The sequence below is a fragment of the Polypterus senegalus genome, chromosome 16, assembly GCF_016835505.1.
Source record: "Polypterus senegalus isolate Bchr_013 chromosome 16, ASM1683550v1, whole genome shotgun sequence".
NCBI lineage: Eukaryota > Metazoa > Chordata > Cladistia > Polypteriformes > Polypteridae > Polypterus > Polypterus senegalus.
Window position 1 is genome coordinate 2406621 of NC_053169.1, and position 16405 is coordinate 2423025.

The window sequence follows — 16405 nt, forward strand, 5'->3', positions numbered from 1 at the left end:
TGCAAACACATAAACTGAGATGATCCACTTACAGAGTGTCAAATCTTTACAAAACCAAGACACACCGACGGGGTCCATCACAACGACCGGCTTACCGTGTGTTGAGTCCATTGCGTTAAGCTTCTCCCCTGGCTTACTGTACAGTATGTTTAAATTCCTTTTTAAATGTCTTTTTTGTTTTAATTATTTGATTATAAATGATTTAAACAGAACAGTTAATGTTCAGGAAAAGTGTTGCATTGTTTTCATTTTGGAACTGAGAGAAAAATGAGGAGTAAGTGGGGTGAGGCAGCATCGCTCAAGCTGACCAGGTTTGCCAGCCGGGTTTCCTTAAAAATCCAAGATCCCACACTTAAATAGACCCCGATTCTACATAACATGCAATAAACTAGTTTTAAACGACATTGTTTGACTACTGTCATATGCATCTGATGAGGTAAGCAGTTCCCTGCCAGGACGTGTGGGGGCGCCGACTACCACCGTGTCTTCTCCTTCCTCTTCTGCAACGAGCCGCCCAAGGAGGACGCCAAGCAACCCCTGGAATTCCCGAGAAGGCTCCGCCCCTTCCCATCCCTCCACTATAAGGACGAGACGCTCCTGGAAGGAAGGTGGCATCTCATACCGGCCTCACTGATGCTTGTCAAGGCAGACCACGCCTCCCTTTTTGTTATTGGTTATTTTTGTTGGTGGGTTGTCTTTTTGCTTGTTTATTAGTAAACGGGGTGACCCTGTTTTTTTTTTTTTTACTTTCTCGTATACAAACTATAGGGAAATGATTGTAATAGTTCAAAGATTCAATATCGAGATTTTGATGAATCTCGATGTTTTAGACCTCCCTGACTTTCTCTTATAGGAAAAATATTGGAATCTTTCAAAAATTCTATTTCGAGATTTTGATGAATCTCGAATTTTAGACCTCTCGGAGTCTGAAAATACCATTTTTGGAATGTGTGTGTGTGTGTTTGTGTGTGAAGATGATAACTTGAGGACACTTTCACATTTTGTATACAAGGTACAAAACGCAGATTTCTATCAATGTTTGGGCTATTTCCGCTAACCGGAAGTGGTACTTTACCTTTTATTCATGCAGCTACAGAGTCCGATTTATTCAATTTTACTTTTATAATGATTGTTCAATATATTATTCGTTTGATTTGATTTGTTGTTGATGGTTCTTTAATGTACATAATATAAAAATAGAATCATTTTCTTGCGGCTTACTCCTCAAATATCCATCCCCGTATCTGATATGCTTATGAACTGCTTGTTATTCTACTTCAGCCTACCACAGAGACAAAAGATCTAAAAACACGGAAGCAGCAAACTTGAGGAAAATCAAACTTTTGGCTCCGACTGTAGTTCGGCAGCACAGCCCTGCTGGGGTCGGTGGGCACTCCCCAAAATACGGGACTTCCATCGTGCGGTGGCCCTGGTGCCTAAAGTGCTCCCGGGTCCACAATAAAAGGGACCGCACTCCCTTATCCAGGCGAGTCGGAGCTGGGAGGACGTGGAGCAACACTCCGAATTGTATTGAATTGTAGCTTGTGGAAAGAGATAACTGGTGCTTGTGCTACTGTGAAGGTATTGTGGAATACACTCGGGACTCTCTGTGTATTCATGTTTGGGGTCTGGGAGTGAGCTGATGCCCCTGGTTCTATGACAGGGGTTATTTTGGACAGTCAAGGAGCTTGTTGGGCCAAATGTTTGGGTCTCATCACAATTCTTCTGCTGTTCTAATGAGCGATTTTAGCGCAAGGCTGCACAGCCTAACAAAAAGTGAAGGATCTGAAGACGACGTGATATGCAGCAGCACTGCACGAGGACGCTATATAAGATGTATAAGCCTTTTCTCCTGTGTGTTATCTGAGGCAGGCATGTCAAGCACGCGGCCCGCAACAGAAATCTGTGCAGCCCACATGACAGATCCTAGTTAGCACTGAACTTGTACAAAATGATTCCTATCGTTTGTGATTGAATCATTCTGCATCTTTGGCGTTACTTATTGACTTTTCTTACTTCTACCTTCTGATGAAAGCGCGTTTTCCCATGGCATTACGTCATCTGCTAGTATAGCCACGAGCCTTGACCAAAGTTAATGAGCCGTGACGTCACAACTGAAGTGCTAGGCTGCAGCAGGGGCGGCCTTACGCTTGTGCAAACTGTACACCTGCACAGGGACGCCAAATCCCAGGGGCCGCCACGCCAATATATATTGAATATAAAACAGAAAGAGAAAATAACGACACAGCTGATGGCAATGTGGCCGAAAAACATTGTGTTTCTTGTTAATTAGTACGCTGTATTTACTAATGTCGCTCGTGTCGGAGCAGTAAGCTATACTGTATGTAGTATTATAACGTTCTGCCGTAATGAGAATATCATGGGCCGCCACTTGGTTTTCAAGTTACGGACACGCGCATATAGGAGCGTGACATGAGCACGAGGCGGCTATGCAGTGTCCACAACGGACATTGCCATCCGCCGTGCATAAGATACCATATAGACATTGTCGGGCGAAGGGGCCACCATTTCTTTCTCTGCCCAGGGCCGCCGCTGCGCAGGCTACACTACTGGCTGGGCTGCTGAGACTGGCCACTGGGCAGAACTGACCATGACGAGTAATAATAGCTCGCATATTTTCACATTTTTTTCCTCTAGTTTTATGTAAATTTGTGCTAGTATTGTAACAAACAGTGCAGACTACAACTGAAGATCTGAAGTGGATGCGAGAAGTTGATGACTTGTTTATTAACATATTTTTGTGATTTTGAGTTTGTAAAATTAGTGTAGGTCAGGTGGCTTTTTGGGTATCGGCTTATTTTACAATATAAACTTTGAAGTAAACTTAGTAAAGTAAAATTTGATTTTTGGAGGATTTATTTTCCAACTTGAATTACTGAACAATGAATTCAGTGAGCGTTTTCGTGATTTCAGTTCACACGAACAGGACTTTGCGCTGTTCTCTTACAACGTTGAGAATGCGCCTGAGAAGATCCAAATGGAGTTGACTGAACTGCAGTCCGATTCTATTCTGAAGGCAAAATACAACGAAGTTGGTGTGCCAGGCATGTATGCTTACCTGCCACCCTCGTAAGTGCAGATCCATAAGTTGGCATCGAGAGTGCTGTCGTATGTTCGGAAGCTGATACCTTTGTGAGCAATTGTTGTCGTTAATGATTTCAAGCCTGATATTGACGAACTGGTCACTAACAAGAGATGCCAAGCGTCGGGACAAAAGAAATAGATCTCAGACTGTAAGACTCCTATATAATATAATGAATATAACATAATAATATAAGGACCTAGCTAAGAGAGAGACTAAGACTCTAATTGTACGCTGTTGTACGGAGCTTGTATGGAAATAAATAGCTTTTCTTTAAACTTTAAGTGTTAAATTGTTTTTAAGTTTTCAGTATTGGAAAGAAAGCTATGGTAACTTAGTATAATATACTGCTCAAAAAAATTAAAGGAACACTTTTTAATCAGAGTATAGCGTAAAGTCAATGAAACTTATGGGATGTTAATCTGGTCAGTTAAGTAGCAGAGGGGGTTGTTAATCAGTTCCAGCTGCTGTGGTGTTAATGAAATTAACAGCAGATGCACTAGAGGGGCAACAATGAGATGACCCCCAAAACAGGAATGGTTTAACAGGTGGAGGCCACTGACATTTTTCCCTCCTCATCTTTTCTGACTGTTTCTTCACTAGTTTTGCATTTGACTACAGTCAGTGTCACTACTGGTAGCATGAGGCGATACCTGGACCCTACAGAGCTGGCACAGGTAGTCCAACTTCTCCAGGATGGCACATCAATACGTGTCATTGCCAGAAGGTTTGCTGTGTCTCCCTGCACAGTCTCAAGGGCATGGAGGAGATTCTAGGAGACAAGCAGTTACTCTAGGAGAGCTGGAGAGGGCCATAGAAGGTCCATAACCCATCAGCAGGACCAGTATCTGCTCCTTTGGGCAAGGAGGAACAGGATGAGCACTGCCAGAGCCCTACAAAATGACCTCCAGCAGGCCACTGGTGTGAATGTCTCTGACCAAACAACCAGAAAGACTTCATGAGGGTGACCCAAGGGCCCCATGTCCTCTAATGGGCCCTGAGCTCACTGCCCAGCAGCATGCAGCTCGATTGGCATTCGCCATAGAATAGCAGAATTGGCAGATGCACCACTGGTGCCCTGTGCTTTTTACAGATGAGAGCAGGTTCACCCTGAGCACGTGACAGAAGTGAAAGGGTCTGGAGAACATTATGCTGCCTGTAACATCATTCAGCATGAGCAGTTTGGTGGTGGGTTAATGATTGTCTGGGGAGGCATATCCATGGAGGGTCACACAGACCGCTACAGGCTTGACAAAGGCACCTTGGCTGCCATTAGGTATCAGGATGAAATCCTTGGACCCATTGTCAGACCCTATGCTGGTACAGTGGCTCCTGGTGCACGACAATTCCTGGCCTCATGTGGTGAGAGTATGCAGGCAGTTCCTGGAGGATGAAGGAATTGATACCATTGACTGGCCACCACACTTTCCTGACCTAAATCCAATAGAACACCTCTGGGACATTATGTTTTGGTCCATCCAATGCCACCAGGTTGCACCTCAGACTGTCCAGGAGCTCAGTGATGCCCTGGTCCAGATCTGGGAGGAGATCCCCCACAACACCATCTGTCATCTCATTAGAAGCATGCACCGATGTTGTCAGGCATGTATACAAGAACACAGGGGCCATACAAAGTGCTGCGTACAATTTGGAGTTGCTGCAATTAACTTTTGGCAAAATGGACTAGCCTGCCACATCATTTTTTCACTCTGATTTTTGGGGCGTCTTTGAATTCAGGGCTCTGTAGGTTGATCATTTTCATTTCTATCAAACGATGTGGCATCCTTTTGTTCCTGACACATTACCCAGTCTATATCAGTATAGATATCCAGGAGGATTTCTTTTTCCCATTGAGATCTGATGTGTTTTCAAAGTGTTCCTTTAATTTTTTTGAGCAGTTTAGTATTTGTTACAGTGCGGCCCGCTGAAGCCTGTATGGCAGTCGAAGCGGCCCACCAATGGTAGTGAGTTTGACATACCTGATCTAAGGTACGTCAAATTGCTGCTAACACGCGGCTCACATCCGCAGACACCTCCCACACTTTCCCCTCCTCACTACAGAGGCGGATTTCCTTTTACCTCATTGCCTAGTTAGAGGATAAGATCTCCATTGTGTTAAAAATAAATACAAGCAAACTACGAAAGTCCCGGGCATACTTTAGCAATGCAGGAATTGGGCTAATTTCTGAATAAATGTCCTTGTTTTGTTTGTAAACAAAACAACAATTAGGTAAATGGTAAGCTGGGAACATTTTATTACACATCAGTTTAATCATAACACGTACAAAACAGGAACCTGAATTAGCTTCTTGAATAAACATTGAGGAGGACAGCTAATCACCAAATTATCCAGCCAGAACTCCCCTTACGTTTTAGGAATGAAAAGTAAAAACTATTTACAACCACAGGGGGGGCTTTTTAGTAAGTCAGGGTTGATTAATAAAGCACAGGAGGTTATTCTGGGTTATATACTAGTGAATTAAATGTTGTAACGCGGCCCGGGGCAAGCAGACTAGGATAGGCAGGGAAAAGGTTGGGTTACCAATTTTAATTTTAACAAAATGAAAACAACAACAAAAAAAAAAAGCAAAGAAAATATGGCTGGAGTCAGCCTTCCACCAGATCCGAGCTGCTCGAGTTGTGGGTCAGACCCTGCTGTTACCATCCTTGGGTGGTTCCTTTTTATACTGTTGGCACAGGAAGGGGCGGAGTCAAAAGATGAAGCTACACACAGGGCCAGATGGAGTCAGCACCTCCAGTTCTTAAAGCCTGTGATGACCATCTTTGTGGTGTCCCCTGTCACCTGTTCTGTCTCTCCCTAAGGCTCCAGATGTTGTCACTGCTATGGAAAACATTCTGCGTGATTCCCGCTCCAAATAGGCAGGCGCCTCTTCACCTGACGTCTACAGACCAGTGGCACCAGCTGGGGGCCTATACCAGCTAGCACTGGGCGTTAGGCAGGAACACTCCCAAGACGGGGCGCCAGTCTGTCACTGATGGACCCTATAAATTCGACCCTACAGCAATGTTTTTTCTATCGGTCTATTCTTTAGATTTCCTACATATCTATCTAGTATACAGTGCCTTACCAGCCTATCATATAGTACCTTACAGTATTTATCCATTATTGAGTGCCTTCCCTATCTATTATATAGCGCCATTCATATCTGTATGTTAGCTAGTTAGTTAGTGCCTTTCACATTTATCTGTCGATCATAATCCATCCATTATCCAACCCGCAATTTCCCAACCACAGGGTCACGGGGGTCTGCTGGAGCCAAACCCAGCCAACACAGGGAGTAAGGCAGGAAACAAACCCCGGGCAGGGCGCCAGCCCACCGCAGGTCGATCATAATTCTGCTCACGAATCATCGCACCAGACACTGGTGACGTGTTGCTCGTCGGTAAGCACAAGTGTTTCAGCCAGCAGACTTTCTCTGTTATCGAATCATGAGGTCTTGCCTTTGAGGGCTGATTACATCTGCCTGCTATGACGCCCTTAGAAGCTGCTCTCGCTGTCTTTCTATCCGTCTGTCCTCCCAGAGGTAAGCAAAGTCAATCCCGGAGAGCCACCGTGGCTGCAGGTTTTTGTTCCCGCCCAGTTTCTTAATGAGAAGTCAATTATTGCTAATGAAGCATCTGTTGCTCAAGTGACATTTTGAGGCTCCGTTTTAATGGTTCCACATGTGAAGGTCCTCCATTCTTAATTGCTTATTTCAGTCTTAAAGAGCTGCATTCACTCACAATCAGTGATAATAACAACTGATCTCATTTATTTAGCCGGTCTTTTTTACTCTCCTCTTATTCTGTATTCAGAATGGTTTTTACATTTATAAGAGATTTAGCAATATTTCTATTTTTTTTCTAAAGCTATAAATGCTTAACTCTCTTTCGTTGGTTTTCTTATTATTTTCCCCTTTTCCTGTGTAGTTTGCTCCCTTCATTTAACCCAAATAGTGACAATTACCAGCCAGCATAGCAGACAACCGAGACGATGAAAGCAGCAGCAACTTCAGTGTCAGACTCACTAATTAGTAAATAAGCATTTAAATAACCAGAACACCTGGAAAAGCAGAATTAAAATTAGGTTGAAAATACTGTTAACGACTTAAACCAGTGTTTCCCAAACTCGGTCCTGGGGACCCCCTGTGGCTGCAGGTTTTTGTTCCAACCGGATTCTTAATCAGTGACAACACCTGATAACACTGATTTCATTTAATTAGCTGGTATTTTTTTTTCTTTTATTCGACATTGAGAAAAGCACAGCAGCATGATTTTTACATTTATAAATATTTGTGCTTTTGCTATAGATTTAAATGCTTAACTCTCTTTTGTTGATTTCATTATACTTTGCCCTTTCTCTGTGCAGTTTTTCCCCATTCGTTGTATCTTAATAATGACAATTTAAAACAAGCAGATCAGACACCCAGGCAAACAACACTGAATAATCAAAGGCTCTAAACTACTTTAGAGTCAGACCCACTAATTAGTAACTAATGGATTAATTAAACAATTAGAACACCTAGAAAAGTAGAATGAAAATCAAGATGAAAATACTGTTAAAAAGAAAACAAAAAACATTCCTATATAACTGCTTGGTACATTTTAATATTTTTTTTTCGCAAACTTAGTTTTCTAATTTCTATATTAGTTCCCTAAACACAGAACTTGGGAAATATCAGTTCACTTAATTAGCCCAGGAGTTCAATTAAAAAAAGAAGCTGGTTGGATCAAAAACCTGCAGCCACAGGGGGTCCCCAGGACCGAGTTTGGGAAACACTGACTTAAACAAAAACTACATATTCCCCATATACTGCAACTGCTTATTGCATTTTAATAAAAATCTACCAAACTTAGTTTGTAATTTCTACATTGACTCCAAAACACAGAAACTGGGAAACAATGACTCACTTAATTAGGCTAAGAGTCCAATCAAAAATGGAAGTTGGTTGGAACAAAAACCTGCAGCCACAGAGGGTCTCCAGGATCGAGTTTGTATCTGTCTAGCTAACAGTGCCTTATTTATCTATTAAATAGCGCCATTCATATATCTTATGTAAGTTATCGAGTACCTTTCACATTTATCTATCGATCATAGTTCTAATCACTAATCATCACACCGGACAGTGCCGACGTATTGCTCGTCGCAGGTAAAGCACACAAGTTTCTGTCGGCAGACTTTCTCTGTTATCGAATCGTGAGGTCTTACCTTTGAATGCCGATGAGGGTTTGATTACTTCTGCCTGATACGGCGCCCTAACGCATCTCCCGCTTTTTTTCCCTCTTCCCATTCGTGATGAGGACGTTTATAGGGTACAACGCTGCGGATTGTTTCACTTATTTATCTCTTCTGCTCGAAAGGTAAGCAGTTAAATCTTTAAAAAAATATATTTATATAATTAGATTGTAATGTTTTAGTTTGTTTAGGCAAATCTTAGTGTTATTTCTTCGTCTTTATTATTTACTAATACGTTTTAAAGTGTGAAGCAGGGAGCGGGGCTGCCGGTGGTGGTTCGATCGAAGTCGAGTGTGTTGTGTGGTTATAATATCAGGAAAGGCCCAAATGCTCAACCAAAGACAAAGTTTAATATCATTGCGTTCGAAAATGGATAATAAAGTAATTACGGCGCTCGTCTGTTATAACCCCGCCACAGACAAGATAAAAACTGCAAACTTTTATCTTTTTTTTTACGTGCGTTTATTTACAAGACAAAAACAAGAATACATCAAAAGTGATTTTTAATTACTTTTGTCGTTAAGTATAACATCTAAAGGGGCATCGCCGTTGAAGAAGCGCTATCTGGGTTGTAACACACAAGTGCCGTATTTACAGGTTGTGATTTTTTTTTTTGTCTGACGTTTAGTAGACTTAGTGTTACTGCTAATTGTGTAGCAATTGTGTATACTGCGACAAACAGACACGCTGTTGTCAAGAAAGTTTTACTGTTTTTCTTTATAATGGTATTGTTTTAAATACAGCGAATGGATGCAATCCCGACAAACCGCCATATTCAGATGAGGTCTCGTTTTTGCCCCCCCTTTACAATACAATGCAATTTATTTTTATATAGCCCAAAATCACACAAGAAGTACCGCAATGGTCTTTAACAGGCCCAGCCTTTTGACTGCCTCCCAGCCTTGACTCTCTAAGAAGACGAGGAAAAACTACCCCCCAAAAAAAACAACCCTAGTAGGGGAAAAAAAATGGAAGAAACCTTGGGAAAGGCAGTTCAAAAAGAGAGACCCCTTACCAGGTAGGATGAGTGGGAAGGGGGTCAATACAACACAATACAGAGAACAAACACAAGTAATCCTCAATAGAGTATAATAGTAAGATAAAAATATTACAAGTACAGAGCAGAATTCAACAGTAGTTTATGATTTGGATTTGTTCAGAGGCCTCAGCTATCAAGCTGCCTCCCACTATTGGCCATTCCACACCTGAGTCAGTGATGGGCCAGCCAATCCGATGAAAGGACCCCTCTACTGGACAATTCCTGTGATCCTCCATCAGAGATGACTTTAACTTGGCAGGTGGGCTTGGTGCCACATCTGAGTACAGAGAAGAGAAACCGAATAGGTGAGTAACAAATTATAACTATCGTATGACTTATGTTTTAGTGCTAAATCTTTACACCTGGCGGCATCACTTAGTGGTGACTGGCGAAACCAACTTTAGTACCACCCGCTCATTACCAAATATTCCAAGAATGTTTAAAGCTGAACATCAAAGAAATTGTAATTAAGTCATTTTTTTTAGATGCAGTGCCGCACAGCATCCTGGGATGTCGGCACAATATTTTTATAAATGGCCGTGAATTCAATGTGTAAATAATAGTGTGTTGCATTACACAACAACTTGATTCTGTTAATGTATTTTCCCATTTTACGTTGATTTGTGATAAGATGCTGACTGGGTTAAACCTTGCAGCATGTTAAATTAATATATTTAGTTTCCTCTCCAGAGTCTGGATGTCCAGTATTTTCTGCGCAGCCACATATTTCTTGTCCGGTTTTGGTGTTGTGGTTTATTAAAATCTTCATCTGTTTCTTTATTTTAAACATGATGCATTTCTGAGTTCATCGGTTGAGCAGAATGCAGGTTGTTGAAAAAAGAGCACTTTGACACGTACATCCTTCAAAGCATTAAAATCACCAGTCATACCAATTAGGTTAAAAACAGGCTTTAATGAATGTATTAATGATGTGAAGCTGAGGAACTGGGAACTAGCACAAGTGTGTTATCAAGGTGCCTTCTTATCAGACGGGTCTGTGCTTCAAGAAGTACGATATACAGGGGTGGGCAAAAGTAGGTTTACAGTTGTTTGTATGGAAGAAGACGTGACGGTTATGATCGCTACAGTAGCTTTATTAACTCAATCGTTTAACTTTATTAACTCGAGTGCCCTTAGGTACAGTCTTGTAAGTGATCAGATTGCCAGCCTCCTGTACTCACAACTGTAAGCCTACTTTTTTTAGCCCTTCCTGTATATTTTTAAAATGTAACTCTCCTTATGTACAGTAGTTTGTAGTTGGAAGAATTTTTTTGTCAAGTTTTTGTGGAGAAATTAAATATTGAATATTCAAACCCAATGACGTCTTGTGGCGATCAGGTCCGAGCAATAAACTATGTGAAAAAACGTCCTTTGGGAGTAAAAAGAAAAACAAATTCTCACATAACGTGGATCACATAATCCACTTGTCTGATATTCATTTATATGGACAAAATGTTAAGGCAGGATTCTTAACCAATGAATGAGGGGAGAGGCACGACTTCAGTTCAAATGTACAGCATTGTGGAAGTGACATCTTTTCTATTGAAATTTTATTTGGTGTTTCCAGGAAAAAAACTGTTATTTTAGCAAAAGATGCTTTTACACGTTTTGGCTATATAAATAGATTTTGAACATTTTATGCAACAAGAGTTATGAGTATGTGTGTATATAAATATATATATTTTTTTTCTCCTTATGGATGTTTTTCACATTGTTTGCCATTTTCCATCATTGGTCATCACAAAACCCATTCAGTTTGAATATTCAGTATATAATTTCACAAAAACACAAGTTTAAAATTTATTTCCTAGGTCACCATGCAGAGTGGTGGCTCTAAGGCTAGGGATCAGTGCTGGCAATCGGAAGGTTTCCGTTACAAATTTCATAAATGCTAGAAGAGACTCTACTCTGTTGGGCCTCTGAGCAAGGCTCTTAACCTGCAGTTGCTCTGTCCAGGGTATGACGTTAATCTGCATCCAGCCCTGCAAGCAGGTCCTCCAACTTGGGGGGTCGGTGGCAGGATTGGCACGGCTGCAATTGGATCTCAATCTGGGTGGTTTGCTGTGTGGTGGGTGTGGCAACGCGGTGTAATCGTCAAATGATCCGAATCTCTCTCTCTCTCTCTCTCTCTCTCGACAAGCTACATGTGGTAAATAACATTTAACGAAAATATTTTTGACTGGAGTATTCCTTTAATGCAGTGGTTCCCAAACTCGGTTCTGGGAACTCCCAGGGGCTGCAGGTCTTTGTTCAAACCAACTTATGTTTTTAATTGGACTCCTAACCTAATTAAGTGAAGTGTTGTTTACCTGTTTCTGTGTTTTGGGGTCATTGAAGAAATCACAAAAATTGTTAGTATATATTAATAAAATTACGCAGTTACAAGTGAGTAATGTATTTTTTGTGTTACTTGTTATCTATGTTTATCCTGATTTCCATTCTGTCTTTCCATTATTGGCCGATTAGTGGGTCTGACACTATAGCAGTTGCAGCCTTTCATTGTGTAGTGTTGTTCGCCTGGGTGTCTGCTGTGCTTGTTTTTATTTGTTACCATTAGGATACAATGAAGATAGCAGACTCCACAAAATAATGAAAAATAATAGGAAAACAGAAAAAAAAAAAGTTATAGCACAAAATAAAAATATTTCTAAATATCCTATGGATTTTTTTTTTTGCAGAGGAGAGAGAAAAAGACAAGTTAACTAGCTAATTGTTATCAATTATTATCACTTATTGTGAATTTGGTTAAAATAAACCTGCAGCTACAGGGGGTCCCCAGGGCTGAGTTTGGAAATCACTGCTTTAATGCATCAGTTAATCGATGCAGTTAACTTACTGTGTCATAAATTAAAATAAATGGGCTCCACGATTTACAGTCATTTTTTCTTAAATGAGTTTGCAAATGATTGAAAACATTTTTCTTTCATCAATTCAATAAACTGAGTACATAAAATAGTTAAACCATTCTTAAAAATATATGCACTATTTGTATTTTGGTGACAGCATAAGTCTTGATAAAAAAAATAAAAAATTGGTGGAATGTGCATTTTATATATTTTTTTGGTTTATTGTTGCTGACTGACATTGTGCTGAATGTCTGCATCTTATCACAACATCTGGGATTCTTACAGTTCTCGGTTGTCCCACAAACATGTCCTTCACATTAGCAATAGACTGAAATTTATTGAGCCACTTTAAACAATGTTATAAGAATGGAGTTCTTCCTCACATTAAACTTAATGAAAGTCGTCTTTACATCTCTGCTGCAGATTTAGTTTCAATATGTTGTCACAGGTGTGATGAATGCTTTCAAGGATAGACTGGCATCCCGACTGGGCTGGACTCATCCAGGAGGTCATAATGAGTGGAAAGTATGGATGGAGATATAACTCGGCTAGAATGGTTCTCTATTTTTATCCTACACAGGGTGAAAGAATAATGGATAGACTGAGGAAGACTGTGCATCACAAACATTTTATCCCCAGTATGATCGTTGGAAGTGCTCCAGTGGTGTGGTCCTGGTTTGGACACCTGCATAGTTGTATTGGAACTGTAGTGTGAAAAGGGCAACCCTGTAGGGGTGCTTGGGTGGTGCCAGACAGTGCTTCCTGGAGAAGGTCTCCTTGTTCTGCGCAGCTTCCACTTGATCCAGATGTGCTTCAGTCATGCAGTGTCATGGCATCAGAAGTACTGTTGGGTCCTACATAAAAGGAGCCATCTCCTCTTACGTGGAGAGTCAGAGTCAGCAGGAAGACAAGGCTCACCAAGGAGTAGTGAAAGGCGATGGAAAGAACCTTTATTATAATATACCAGTAACCGCGTACTGCACGATAACGTGCAGTGAATACACTTGAGCATTCATAGTTTCATACTCGTTCTCAGTACGTTTAGCATTCGTTTGCTCAGAGGTTGATACGCTTGCTACTTCCGGAGCAGCTCTTCTTTTCTACACCCTAGCAGCCTGCTGCTTCTCTTCTTTCTTTTTGCGTTAACACTGATTGTTAGTTTTTGTGTTGCAATTACTTAGTACGTTTTCTTAAATTTTTTACTTACACTGGCACTTAAGTCTTCAATCTGCCTCAAGAATGATTAAAGGTATGAAGAGGTAGGGGAAGTGACTGCGAAGGTGGTAGGGAATGAGAACGGCGCCCATACGCATGCGCCGCACAGCCGCCCTGCTGCTGCACTGCCGACAGTTGATTCTACAATAAAATAAAGAGTCATTATAATCATCACCCTGAAAGCAAATAGTAGATGTCATGTAGTATATGTGTACCAAATTTCAAGTCAATCAGTGAAACGGTTTGTGAGCTACAGGTGATTTAAAATCTTGGACAGACAAACGAACAGCCACGGTATCATATTATATAAGAAGATGGTAATTGTCTCACTGGAAAGGCCAGTTAAGGTACTGTTGGAAACTAAATTTTTTTTAACCTGCGACTATGTCTGTGGCAGTTGTGACTGATGATTAGGGCACTGATACAAACCATTCCCGGGTGTTCACAAACGGACCATGCAGTGAAACACCGACTGGTTGTCCATGGCCACTGAAACTGCTTTTGTTATTAAACACATACAGCATATCCAAACCCTATTCACTTCTCCTTCACCACACCCTAATAATCCTCACAGTCTTGTGCCAGATTTGTTGTTTTCATTTTGACATTTCAATCTAGTGTTGTGGTCCTTTTATCTGTGTCATTTAATCCTCTCGCTCCCTTTCGTGTACATGTCTTTGCCTGTCAGTCTTGTTTATGTGATTGTTTTACTGCTTGTGAGAGGGTGGATGGTGTCGTAGGGAATATTTTTAATATTTTCGTGCCATAGATACTAACACTCACTGTGGTGAGTCAACAGTATTGTTTCACACACCACCACAATAAATAATACGTTAAATAGAGTGAGGTGCGTCATTCGACACAAAAGTAGCAATTGGATAAGCTCCACTAATTACTTTTCCTACAAATTCATCCGATGACCCATTCACAACCTTGTCTCCGAAGTAATTTTGGTTGTGGGCCTTTGTTTAAGAAATACTGATTTACCACATTGTAAAGCTGTGATATCTTCAGTCCTCTCTCCCCAGCGGGGCCGTCCTGTATTCTTTTGGGGAAAATTTAGTCACCCTATTTCACATTCATCAGGACTCTAAACATATGACAGTAACCCTATAAAACTGTATGGATAATCAGATGCAACAGATTCTTCTTTTTGTCAGTGGTGCAGCTCTGTTTTGAAAAGAAAAATGAAAGTAAAAAAACAAAATATACCAAAAATTACTTATGAGGAAAGGAAATTTTCTAACTTTCTGCCAAGCTTTAGACTTGCCAGATGCAATTTCCTGTAATTTTCTTACAGGTGGTTTTTAACCGCCGTTGGAGAGGTCACTAATAGGCTCAAGTTGTGATCAAAACAAGCCCTTTATGAGTGACGTCACAAGCCCCCTTTACCCAAGTCATTCGGTGAATTCAATTTCATTTTACAGATAAACTCACTATAGTACAAAACACAGGATTTCATCTCAGGTTCACATCTGCTTTTTTAGAACAATCACATGTCTGTCTAAACCATGACTGTGCATTTATTTCATTTTCCTCCAGAGAATAAATTCATTTATTCTTCTTCCTTTAGACATTCAACCTGGGATTTGGTATTTAAAATTGACAGCAGACAATAACAGTAAAAAAACAAAAAAACAAAAAGGCTTTCCTTGTCTTTATTACAATAAATTTTATACCTCACTTAACCTTACAAGTTCAAGGCCGCCCCAAGGGACATTCAGTAGGAGGTCATTCATTTCCTACATTTAATGTTTCATGTTCACTGTACTAGTAAGCAAAGGGAAGCAATTAGGAATTTTTGATTAGGTTTGATTTGATACACACTGCAAATCCTGGAGGGGAAGTCATTAAGAGGAAAAGGCAGTCTGAAGAACGGGGAGACGGGCAAAGATAAGAGGAGAAATTGAAAAAAACCAAACACACACCCATACGGGCAAAGGTGGCCTGAACACTACAGACTTCATGGATGTGACACTCGGTTTCCTCCAAGACAGGGGTTTTTAAGTTTAGTCCAGAGCTACAAACTATATGCTGGTGTCCATGTGAGGATGACGAGGAGTGCACGGTGCTAACCTCTGCTGACTACTGCCACACAGTTGGTATCGTGTACTGTGTACTCCTAGTCATCCTCACGTGTTAACACTGTAGTGACGGACTCCAGTGACATTCATTAGGAAACAAAAATGATATCACAAAGGAACATTGTTATCTCAAGGTGTAATGTGAGCTACCATAGCTATGCTGATGACACGCAACTGTATTTATCAATAGCGCCTGACGACCCCACCGCTGTTGATTCACTGATACAATGTCTCACTTGTGTTACCGAATGGATGAGTAGTAAATAACTTAAACTAAATAGAGAGAAAACAGAAATTTTAGTGATTGGCAATAATAGATGCACAGTAATGATGTTATTAGAAATAAACTTGATGCATTAGGATTAAAAATCAAGATGATGGTAAAGAATTTAGGGGTAACAGTTGACTCTGACCTGAATTTTAAATCGCATATTAATCTGATTACTAGGACAGCATTTTTTCAATTAAGAAATATAGCAAAAGTTAGACCTCTTATAATATTGCAAAATGCTGAAAAATGAGTTCACGCTTTTGTTTTCAGTCGACCAGATTACTGTAATGCTCTCCTCTCAGGACCACCCAAAAAGACATCATTCAATTGCAATGAGTGCAGAATGCAGCTGCTAGAATCTTAACTAAGAAAAGAAAATGCGAGCACATCACACCAGTTTTGATGGCACTACATTGGTTACCTGTGTCATTTAGAATTGACTTTAAAATAGTGCTTATGGTTTACAGAACCTTAAATAATGTCGCTCCATCTTATATTTCAGAATGTCTTACACCTTACACACCAAATCGTAACCTTAGATCTTCAAATGAGCATCTACTTAAAATTCCAAGAGCTAAACTTAAAAGAAGTGGTGAGGCGGGCGGCCTTCT